General features: G+C 47.6%; 1 protein-coding gene across 1 annotated transcript in view; it reads left to right on the top strand.

Moving 5' to 3' along the window:
- Window positions 1-9,780: 9,780 nt before the first annotated feature.
- The window catches only part of Loxl2 (lysyl oxidase like 2), an 84,395-nt gene continuing 81,739 nt past the window's right edge, over window positions 9,781-12,436 (top strand). Inside the window, exon 1 of the mRNA XM_038310009.1 lies at window positions 9,781-9,902. The gene's annotated coding sequence lies outside the window, so the exon portion shown is untranslated. The remainder of the gene's footprint in view (window positions 9,903-12,436) is intronic.

The following is a 12,436-nucleotide window of genomic DNA, read 5'->3' as shown; positions in this document are numbered from 1 at the left end:
ACCCTCAGATAGTTCAGTCTCAGCCGCGTGCCTTTCTCACTACCCATAGCAAGGGCAATGGGATTGCTCCCCCCAAACTCATCTTTGGTCTCCATCTCCCACATCTGTGCATCAATGTGTTGCTTTAACTTTCCTAAGGAGACACAAACAAACATCTGTTCACCTGGATAGGGAACTAATGGCAGACAGTTCCATCAGAGCTCAACTCCGTAAACCAGGGGCTTATCTAGAGAGGACTGGTAAGGGGCTACTTACAGGAGCGTGGTGACCCTGCCCCCAACAGCTACAGGACTGCAAAGTCTCACCCCATCATGGATGACCTAATGGAAGCCACATCGTGGAGTCTCCTTTCGGTCGACCTTCCGTTTCCTACGTACCCCAGCATCTCTCAGGATCACTTGCAGCTAGGGTGGGCAGTGGGAAGAACTCCCTCTGGAAGGCTGGACTCTCAGGGGATGGTACTGTGTCATCTTTCTTCTCCCACCCATGAGGTATCACAGACCCAGCTGTCACCTTCTTATTCTGTTTGATGAGCTCATTCTGCCCTACGTCTGATGTCCTGATATCCCCCAAACACAATGCTTGTGTTGTATTGTCAGAGCTGCACTTCTGCGGAAAGTCCCCCAGACAACAAAGCTGTATAGAGACAACACAAAACTAACTGAGCCATTGTAAAGAGATGACTGTGGGAGTGGCAAGGTGGCCAAAGCATTTCTGCCCTGGAAACACATGTGCAACAACAGGACATTAAATGTACCGGCACCACCTTAAAGTAATAGTCGTTTATAATATGGACGGTAGAAGGCAATTAAATGAATGCAATTAAATGAACCTTGACTTGGTTAAGACTCGGTTTCCTGAGTAATCAAGAGTCTGACAAAATCAGAAGAAAACACCAGCAGTTGTCTTCAGCAGAACACAAAATCTTGTCCTCTAAGCCAATTCTGTTTTGTAAATGTTATCAAGAGCAACACAGTAGTTTTAAGTACAATGTTCTTGATACCTTTTCTCCTGTAGCCAGGAGTCATTGCTCACTGTTGAGCAAGGATCCAGACACTAGAGGGCGCAGCCTCTTTATTGCAGGTTTGTGATCATGAGAATCACGGAAGCCAGATCACAGGGCTGGTTAAGATGTCTGTCCAACATGAAATATGTGGCATAAGTGGCCACGATCCTCTCCCCAAGGCCAGATGGGGCAGACACCCCTCCCTGATAGACGTTTCCGAATCTCTTTCCCAAACGTGTGGACCAATGTTTGTATAGTTGCTTGCTCGGCCTCCTTTTATATTGACAACTAGAGCACGTGAAGCTTCGGTTGTGTGAGCTTAAGCCTCTTACTTCATCCTTAGGAGCTGGAGACTCAATAAATGCCAAGGAAAGCCGTTTCTACTTCTGTCATGTCTTAGAGGCTTAGGTTTTCAGTTTGAGCTGGTGCACGTCACAAACGGTGATAACCTGTGTGAGGTGCAGAGCGAGCAAGGTGCAGAGCAAGCTGCTGGCTCCCAGGGTGGCTGCAGATGTTAATAGAAAGTCAGTGTGAAGGGGGACTAAGAGCCCCCTAGAGAGATCAGCTCTAGTGGCTGGACTGGTGAACCCAGACGCAGACAGCTCTAAGCCCTGAGAGCCAAGGGCCTATTGGTCCAGGCCTTAGATCCAGAGGTTCCTGGCAAGAGGCACGCCGACAGGGAGCTTTTCAGTCCAAATCTCAACCTCCAGTGGGCCTGTGTCAGGACAGAAAGAGAAGGAAAATGGGAAGGGAAAAAAGTTGCACCTCACCCTGGAGCAGTGCTTCTCAATGTGTGGATTGCACCCCCCCTTGGGGTTCAAACCACCCTTTCCCGGGGGTGGCATATCAGGTATCCTGCACATCAGATATTTACATTATGATTTATAACAGTAGTAAAATTACAGTTACGAACCCTAGAGTCTGCTCCCAGCCTTTCACCAGCTGAGAATCCAGCATGGGTAAGAAAGCGTTCTGTGAGAGCTGCCTACATAGAGATAACTGTTCTTTTGTATAGAGATGTTTCACATAAGAACGCTGAAGAAGCAAAGAACCTGTGCTCCAGGCCCACGTGTGTACGATGGCGTGTGGCTTTTCTCCTTTCCAGGCTGCAGCTAGCTCCAGGAATCTTACAGTGAATTGTGCTTGCAGTCAAAGACATGTCTTAACCCTTTTATGATCCGTGGTTGTGTTGTATCAGATTGTAGATCTATCCAAGGCACCTCAGGAGCCTCGCTACCAATAAGTCCCCTCACCACATAATAATCAAAACACAATTTTATTTATTAAAAAGGAGACAGTAGAAAGTTCCTTTGTGGGGCTGGAGAGATGGCTCAAAGGTTAAGGATGCTGACTGTTCTTCCAGAGGTCCTGAGTTCAATTCCCAGCAACCACATGGTGGCTCACAACCACATGAGATGTGGTGCCCTCTTCTGGCCTGCAGTCATACATGGAGGCAGCACACTGTATTGTATACATAATAAATAAAATCTTAAAAAAGAAAGAAAATTCCTTTGTAAGCCTTCAATATTTAATTTGAGAAGACCTAGCATTTTGTGCACACCTTTAATCCCAGCACTGAGGAGGCAGAGGCAGGTGGGGTCTCTGTGAATCCCAGTTCAATCAGGACAACATAGTAAGACTCTGGTTTTTTTGTTTGTTTGTTTGTTTGTTTTTAGAAAAGGTATAACTTGAGAGTCACCAAAATTGTCCATATAACTACTTTTAAGAGACTTGCAGTGTGAGTCTTTCCTGAGAAGCTCACACCACACTTCCACATTTGGGTGTGTGTTATTCTTTCCCTGAATGCCTCCCTTTCTATTCTAGAGACAGTTTAATCCCATGAGTGTGGAGCTTGCTAACCCTGACCTTGACGTTCAACTTTATAATCGTTATTTAATGTTTGTATTTAGTGAGCATGTCCATACAATGGCGTATGTTAGGGAGGTCAGAGAACAACTTGGGGGGGGGATAGGTTTTCTTCCTTTCCCACGTGGGGCACTAACTCAGGTCAGTTGACTTAGCAGCAGGTATTATTACCACTGCGCTCTCTTGTTGTTCCCCAAAGAGCTCTTCCTAATAAATTACAGAGCTACTCACACTAGCTCATCCTGCAGTGATGCCAAGGACCCCATTTTTACCCGAATAGAGTGGTCTTTGGAAAGGGCCCTTCAGGTAGCTGCAGGTCGCAGCCTGGGGCTGTGACTCTGACCCGAGTCTACTGCTCCTCACAGACCCCGGCACATGGAAGCTACAGCAAACCCTCAGCTTTCGGCATCAGACAGAAGCAAGCAGCAGTAGGTGGCACCCCTGTCCTGGTTTGTTTCTGTTGTTGAAAACCGCTTGAAAAAAAAAAAAGATTTATTTGGCATCAACTTCCATATCAGAGTCCATCAATTAAGGAGGTCAGAGCAGGACCTCAAAGTAGCAACATGGAGTCAGGTACTAAAGCAGAGACCAGAGTGGAATTAAGCCTGTAGGTTCACTTTCCGTGGCTTGCTCAGTCCACTTCCAGGACCAAGTGCCCAGGCCAGGGGTAGCACTGCCCGAAATGGCTAGGCCCTCCCACATCAACCATTAACACCAGTAAAAACTCATTAGTTTACCAGGCTGGACTTTGGTGCCACCATTACTTTGTTTTGTTGTGTGTGTTCTATTTGGGGTAAGTAGGAGCGTGCGTGCGTGCGTGCATGCGTGCGTGTGTGTATAGGGGGTCTCCTTAGAAAAACTTTCTCATCATCACTGGGGAGTCAAGGATTGGGTTTACTCGAGCAGAGGTGACAGAAAAGGGGAAAGCAGAAAGGAAAGGCCTCTGGTTACAGGCGGCAGCGCTGGGCTGCTTCCCCACCATGGCGTTACTGACAGATAAGTAACTCTCTTCCCTCTGTGGAGCAGCCTTCTCCTTTTGTAAATGAAAGGTTTTGGACCCTGTGACCTCTAAGGTCCTTTGCTTCATGTCAGGATCAGGGTTAGCAAGCCTCACACTCATGGGCTTAAAGATCCAATGAGTGGGGGATGGATATTGTTCAAAACAACATGATAACATTCCTGCTTGGCTCTGGGGTTCACGCTGGGGGCAGGTCAGAAGTGACTCATCATAGGGAGACAGGAAACATCAAGGGAACATGAAAGTCGCTCTCAGAATCTGTATGGGAGTATGAGACCGCACCACAACTGATAAAATCAAAATCGCCTACAAAAATAGTGCTCGCTTTCCTAACGACATCGCCAACAAGGTTAAAAACAATAAATCGTGCTGACTGGGGCTAGAACATTCGCAATGTTGAGTTTAACTGTATTAGCCTTCCTCGTAACCCTAATATAAATAAGGTAGCTCATCAGCCACCTAAGTTTCATTCTAAAAGGAGATTTCAAAAAGATTTATTTAGCTTGATGAGTATGAATGTTTTGCTCGTGTCTTATATGCACTGCATGCATACCCGACGCCCGCGGAGATCAGAAGGGGGTGTCTGAGCGTTTGGAACTAGAGTTACTAAACTTGGTGAGCCACCACGTGGCTGCTGGGAACTGAACCTGGGTCCTCTGAAAGAGCAGCTGGTGCTTTAACCACTGATCCGTCTCTCCAGCTCCAGGCCATTCTTTCAGATAAACAAGGTAAGTAAACCAGCTTACTTAGTTTTTAAATTTAATTTCAGAATTATTATTATTATTATTTTTTTTTTTTTTTGGTTTTTCGAGACAGGGTTTCCCTGTAGTTTCTAGAGCCTGTCCTGGAACTAGCTCTTGTAGACCAGGCTGGCCTCGAACTCAGAGATCTACCTGCCTCTGCCTCCCGAGTGCTGGGATTAAAGGCGTGCGCCACCACCGCCCGGCTCAGAATCATTTTTAATTATGTGTATGTGAACCGGTCCGTGCAGGTGTGGGACATGAGTGCCTGTGAGGAACGAGGCTTTGGATCACCCTGGAGTTACAGTTACGGAAGGTCGTGACATGCCAGTTCACCTGGGTCCTAGGAGCCAAGCTTGGGTCTCTGAAAGGGCAGCGAACGGCAAGTGCTTAGACTTGGTAGGGAAAGCAATGGTGGAGGCCACAGCGGGGCTGGCAGTGGCCCCTGTGGGAGGGACAAGCAGCAACTGCAATAGTTTGTTAGGTAAGTGTTGAAAAATGATGCCAAGCCTGTAAAATTTTCTAAGTGGACTGAACCAGCTGTGAGAAACTCCTGGGAGGGTTCCACCCGAAGGATGCTTCTAGAAAAGTACGCGCATTTGTGGAACTTCCGTCTAACTGAAGGTTGGCTCTTCATGGGTACCATCTCTTTCTTCTTCTCCCTAGTTGGCTGGGCTGCTAGAGTCTCTTCAGCAGGTACCTATTTTCTGCTTCTAGAACCCTGGTTGGGGGCCGGGGGAGGCTCCTCCACAAGTCCAGATTTGTGAAGTTTGTTTACTTCCTGAATCTCATGAGCCTCCCCACCTGTTACGGTTTCCTGTCTGTTACTTTGATAGAATATCCTGACCAAAAGTCGCCATTGGAAGCCAGGGCTGTTTAGTCCATCATCGGGGAAGTAAGGACAGGAACTCAAGCAAGAACTTAAAGCAGGAACCATGGAGGAGATCAGTTAACTGCTTCACTCGCAGGCTCAGGCCTGGCTAGCTTTCTTAACCAGCTCAGCACTACCTGCCTAGGGAATGGTACCCACCGTGGGCAGGACCCTCCTACATCAAGTAACATGCAAGACAGTAGCTACCCCACCACCACCGATGGTTATGAGTCTCTGCAGTATACCGTCCACTGCAAAAGGAAATTTCTTTCCATGATGGATTGCAGCTGACAGCAACAGCGTGTCCAATAGCAGCCACCTGCCAGACACAGGGTTTTGTCCCGGCTTTAGGTACCAGATGTGAACTCCTGTGGGGTCTCAAATATGGTTCAAAAAGCTGCTGGTTGTTCCCATTATGGTCATGCCACAACTGTACAAGCAGGGACAGCTTGCCTGGCGTCTCAGTACTGCAACACACAAGATCCGCAGCCGAGCAGGGCTGTTACTGACCGTCCTTCCTGCAGCAGACCATGTAACACTTGCATGGGACACCGTGAGAAACAGTTCAATCCCAGCTTTATTTTCCCGTGTTCTGTAAACGAAGTACATGGTGTCTTCAGCAATAGGGTCTGTCTGTCTAGTTCTGGAATGCCGCTGACAAGAAAGGACATGTCTGTCATAGTTTATGGGGCCTCAGGGGCCTCCCTGGCCAAGTATAGAAGTAACCTACTTTTGGTACTGGGTTTTTATCTAACTAACAACCTTATAACCTGTGGTGTGCCCTTCATACTAATGCGGGGAACCCCCTCTACTTAAGCTCTTTAGTTGTTTTTTTCTGTTATTATTTAATATCAAGTATGTGTTTGTATGTTTGTATGTGCTACGCACATGTGGGCGCGGGTGCCAGTGGAGGTCAGAGGGTTTCTCTAGAGCTGGGGTTACAGGTGTTTGTGAGCTGAGGATGCTGAGAACTGAACTCTGATTCCCCCAGGAGAATGGCAAGCACTCTTACCTGCTCAGCCCTCTCCAGCTCCCTTGTTGACATTTTAATAACATATCCTTTTCGGTTAACCCAGCGCTAGTCTGATTGTAAGGTAGGTGGAGGAACCATTGCTCTGTCTTCAGCCCTGTTCTGCACACCAGTGTTGGTGAAATGATTACTTATCCAAGTCATTGGGAACACTGTGGGTCCCCATACTTAACACTCAGTCGGGTGAGACCCTTGCTGGTAGCTTTACCTGTTGCTTGCTTGCCTAGAAATGCTTGTGAGAGGCCTCACAGGCGAGGGCATAGTTGCATCCCTCACTGATAGGCATAGACCCCAGACAGTCTGTTTGCCAGTCCCTTATGGTCCATGTTGAACTATGTATGTGTCATTTTCGGATCTGTTGTCCCTGCTGGAGTGCTGGAGTAATGGGGCACATGAGTACTAGGCCTGTCTTACAAGGACCTTAGCTGGCTCAAACATCTCTGGACACTTTCTGTCCTGATCCCACATAGAACCCATCTTTGTCAAGTTATACAGAGGACAGACAACTTGGGTAAGGTGGGGTATGGAAGTCCACCAACCTCCCGGGAATCCCAATATACCTGAAGTTCTTTTACATTTACAGACGCTGCTGTTGCAGAAGTCTTAATGCGGTCAGGTATTCCATGTGGCTTATCAGGCCATAATGCTCTCGAGCACTTTACAAGTATGGCAGGCCCTTACATCTTATGTGGCTATTCCCCATCTTCATTCCTTCAGGTGCACCTGTATGTCTCCAGATGCTCCCTGAAAAATCTGTTTTATTTTTTTCTATAAACTACATCAAGCACCTACTGCTTTGGCAACAGGGAAATAGGCCAAGAAGGAGATCCGTGGAGGAGACACAGCATCAACACACTGAACTTTGAAGGCAAAGTGTCAATTATTGCCCAAACATTAGATGTTTTCTAAAATCTATAAAACACCCAGAAGTTAGCGTTCTCACGTCATTTATGTAACGGAACCATTTTACAGAGGTCAGGCAAGATAGTAGAACAAGGTCCTGGGCCATCATTTCATGACAAATAGTGAGACTGGGAAAGTTACCTTGGGACAGCACTCTAAGGGCCCGTTCCTAGTGAATGTGAACTGGTCTTGGAACGCTAAGGGAATACCAAAAAAAAAAAAAGTGTGTTATCAAGGTCTGAAAGAACAGGAAGAGAGCCCAGCATTTGTAGCAGTTATCAGGCTTCCTCTTCCTGAGACATCTCCCTGGGGCCTTGTACATGTCTTCACTCCAATGAGCTTGGTTGGATCGGCCCAAGCTGTTTGGTTTAGCTGTGACCTGCCTGACTGTACCCTGCCTGGGTATACCCTCTTGGCCTGAGTTGCAGCCAGTCATTCAGCCACACTGAGAAAGGCAGCCCTGACTCCTGGGACAACTTCAGCTGATGTCCTAGCAACCACTGAAGGGCTGGTGCATCGACTCCTCAACTCATCCTTGGTTCTGTTGGTCCCTGCTCGGGGGCACCAAGTATTGTGTGTGTCTTATCTCCCTGAAAGCTACAATGGCAAGGTCTGGTAAGATATGTCTATGGGTGGGGGTAATAGTGGCACAAATGTTATGGTGAAACCAACTGCTTTTGATTGGATCTATAGCCCATTCCGCAGGAGAAAACGCATACCTGGTACTGTAAATATTGCTAAGAACCCATAATTGGGGAGCCCATAGGCCCCAGGGGTGAACCTACTACTATAATTTTGCTGGTGCAAACTGGTCTTGGCATTCATACCTCTATACCCAAGATTAGTATAATTCTTAGGCCTCATAAGAGAAGCTTCTTTGTGGGGTGGATGGCGGTTAACCCAGAAACTCACAATTGGTTAGAGTGAAGAGAAGAAATATCTGTGGAGTGCTCAGTCATAAGTGAGATATCTATATCACACCCTCCTCATCAAAGCTCAGGGAACATCTAAAAAGAGACGGGAGAAAGATTATGAGTCAGAGGGCAGGAAGGGCTTCTGGACACTACAGGACCATTGCAGCAGCTGTGTTAGCTTGCACAAGACCTACATAAGAACAAGGTAGTCACCATTGAGCCCTAACCCTAATGAGAGAGTTGATGGCTTCCGGAGAAGGGAGGGTCAAGTTTTGTTAAGTTCTTTTTTTTTTTTATGGTAGGTCAATCATGCTCCAGTGGGTGGCCCCACACCCATGCAGCACCAATTGAGCTCATTGGGTTAAATTTTATTTGTCAAAGAGAAAATGAAGCTAGGGAGATGGGGGATGGATCTGGGAGGAGTTAGGGAGAAGAGCAGGGAGACAAAGCAATCGAAGTACATTGTATGTGTGCATGAACTTCTCAAAGAACTTTATTTTTAAAAAGGAAAGCGTGGAGATTTAGTAAGACTCCAAAAGTTGACCTCTGCCCCCCCCCCCCCACACACACTTTAGGTACGTTCTTTAGGCACCTTCACCATGGCCCCAGAGATGATCCTGGAGCTCTCTAAACTGCATTGCTCTCAAAGGATGCCATTTACAAGATTTAGAAATTAAGCAAAATTTAGCGTTTAGTTGACAAATTGAAACTATGAGTTGGTTTGAGTACAGTCCTTACCTTGAAAGAATTTCCGTGTGTAAACAGAGCTGCTAGTTGATTTGTGAGTGACGTTATTTAGATACAGGGCTCTCCAGTAGCTTGATTTATCTTTAGTTTATCTTTAACCTCTTGCTTGCTTGGGAAACCTTTAGGAAGCCCAGCACTATTCCCGTTGGCAATTTCAATTTTATCCGCTGTGATAAACTTTTAAATTTCAGCCAGATTCCAGCGACTGGCTTCTTTTCCCGCTCAATTTTTCCGTCTTTCCTCAGTGCACAGATGTTAGAGTTTGCTGTTCAGAATCGTCTACCAGAGAAGGGACGCGAAACCAGAGTGAGATGAATGAGAGCTTCTGATTTAAACTTTCAGTTTTCAGTTAAGGGGCTGGATTCAACGCCCGCCTTAAACCTGGTAAACCGTACCCTGGAGGAATTGAGTGCGGAGCTGGGATGCTAGAGGGTGCGGAATCTTCAGGAGAAAAGTGCGCTTTTTGGAACGCACAGTCCCCAGAGCGTCCAGCTCTAACCCGCGCCGACCTAACCCCCATTCCCTAGCCGCAACCCCTCCTTCCCGGGATAAGCCTAGGAAGTTCAACAAAGGGTGGAGGCCGGGCTAAATTGGAGGCCGCCTTCGGGGCGAGCTGGGGTCGGGGGAGGGGTTTGTGGCGAGTTTCTCTTTAAAAGCTCCGGGCGGGCGAAATCCTGCCCAGAACCGTAGCCCGCTCCAGCCCACACTTCGCCTCGCTTCTCGGAGGGGTCCTAGGCGATCGGCGTGGAGAGGGGCCACAACTGAGAGCCCAGTCCCAGCCTGGCCACCACGGAGCCCTGCTGCCAAGTAAGAGAGCTAACTTTCACCCTCTTTATCTCGCTGTTCCCAGGCTAAGGCGAGCACGCAGGCTCCATCCCCTCTCTTCCTCCTCCCTTGGGCCAGCTCCCGCCTGGAATGCAGGAGGACGTGCGGGCTGACAGGTCCCCCTACCCTCACCCCATGTCAGCAGCCTCGCCCAGTCCCACCTTAGGGGGGTGCCCGGGAGGCAGTCGATTTACCCCAGGAGCTGGGTACTTGAATCCTGGGAACCCTGGGAGCTCCAGGACAGAGCGTGGAGCCTTAGGGCGCATACTGGATGCCTTGGAGGGTACAGAGTGGGGAAGGGGCATCTGGAAACTGGGCCAGTGGCCACAGTTATGGTTTTGAGATACGGAGCTTGTGGTGGGGGAAGGGGCAGTGAAGACACTGAAGTTTGACTGTGACTTGGGTTTTGGGCATCGTGGGATCTAGTGCCCAGCAGCTGTAGAGCGCACAGCTTGCAACTGGGTTCTCTACCCAGCCTGCCAGAAAGACTCGAACGAGAGAGCCTGATCTTCGTGAACAGAGCAGGTGAAAGGTCCCCGCGCCAAATTTTCATTCCCAAGTCGCCCTGGGAATCTCTACCACCGTTATCCAGGAGAGACTGAGCAGTAGGAAAAAACCCGCACCACAAACACGCAGATCTATATTTGGTCCCTCTGTCCTACCCGAATTCCCTACTGGTGTCGTCGTTCTCCCCCTTCCCCAAGTCTTGGAGCCCTAGGGTGTAGTGACCAGACTAAAGTGACTCTATTCAGCCCCGACAGAAATAATTGAACGAAACATTCCTTTCTCCCCATCCCTCCCTGTCCTGCTGCGACAAAGAATACTAAGAACCTCCCCACCAACTAACCACCAACCAACCAATCACAAAACAAAACGGAATGCATGGTGGAGGGGTGCAGCTGCGTGGAGTAGGGGAACTGAGTTACCTAATGTGGTTAGGAAACCTCAGGTTCTGATGAGAGATGCACCATGCCAGACACACCCAGATTTTAATCTCCCAAGTCCTAGGTGTTGAAGAGATGCTCAAATCAGCTCAGTGGATACTCCCCCCCCCCCCCCCCCCACATACACACACATCCAAGCGCTAAAGTTCAGAAGTTCTGGTTTAGTGTTGAGGACTTGAGCCTCATCTCTTAGCTGGAGCCCTCCCTTACATTACCACATTCTGTGGGTAAGCCCATTTGTCATCTTGGGAGAATCAGTATGGCGTGGTGACTTGTGTACTTAGTTGGCCAGGGACTGGCTTGAGGGAAGGTGCATCCATTTCCTGGGTCTCTTCACACATAAGAGCTTGATTCACTGGACTGATCTTACCTCAGAGAGAATTATGACTTCTACTTCTTTCTAGTCTTTACTTTTCCCTTATCCTACCCTTTAGTCCTTGGGACATCTGTTAAACCCATGACAAAATGTGTGAAGCCTGGGAGTCCCCGACGGAGACTGGGTCTCAGTGACCTAGATTTGGATTTTCCCCCCAGTAACCTTTGTGTTCAAAAATAAAATCACTTATACATTCAGTGGCAACACAGAGAATAAAATACAGCTTTAAGGATGAAGCCCACAAGAGAGCCTGACAGCTTGAAGCTTCCCTGAATATTCTCGTAGGATACTTCTATTTATTTCTCTTCTTCCCAACTGGGAGCCTCTCCTGGCCTCTTTCCTAACCCTCTGACCCCTGGATGACTAGTTGGAAAGAGCTTTGTGAGGGAAGTGGATTTTCTGGGCTGTGGATGTGATCCTCCGAAAGCTGATGGATGTCTAGAAAATCCTACATTGTTTATTTAAGTTCTTTTGTGCCGAAGGCGTTCAGATATGCCCTTGAGAGAATTTTGAAGAGTTATGCTCTTCTTGTTAGTTCGAACATTCTGTCCCACTTACATTATATCCCTCTTTTCTTTTCTCAGTTTTTTAAAGTAAATCTTGACATCATATAATTTTATCCATGTATGTCCATAGATCAGCACAATCCTGGAAATGTTAGATCACTTTGATGCTATTATTACTCTCAAGACAGTGAACAAAGAGTCTATCCTATCACGTTACCCAGTCTATGTTATATTTTCCCCTCAGCTTTCTCCTAATGTCTGGAGTTGAACTGTATCCTCTTGCTTTGTAAGATGGGCTGTACTCCTATTGTATGGTACAGCTTTCAAGTTACTTTCTATCTACTTTCTACAAAGTCCCACTAAAGATGTACGGTAGTGTTTGATTCATTTTACCCTTAAGGAAACTTGCAAATGCAGACATTGTCTTTGCAACATAGCTGGTTGCTGGGCAATTCTTTGGATAAAGTTGAGCAGTCTTCGAGAATATCAGCATGGCGTGCCAACAGCTCCCTGAAGGGGACCCCTTGGCCCCCTACACCTGGAATTTATCACTTTTTATCAAAAGACCCTTTTGGGAATTGACCTTTTGGAGCTTGATATGGTGAGCTACCAAGGGAGGAAGCACGGATTTGCTGCAAGAAAGCAATGTTCTTCTCCAAGCTGAAGACACATGCCTCGTTCAGCTAGGCA

Source organism: Arvicola amphibius, chromosome 13 (genome assembly GCF_903992535.2).
Source record: "Arvicola amphibius chromosome 13, mArvAmp1.2, whole genome shotgun sequence".
In the NCBI taxonomy this organism is placed as follows: domain Eukaryota; kingdom Metazoa; phylum Chordata; class Mammalia; order Rodentia; family Cricetidae; genus Arvicola; species Arvicola amphibius.
This window is presented reverse-complemented; position numbering and strand designations above follow the sequence as displayed.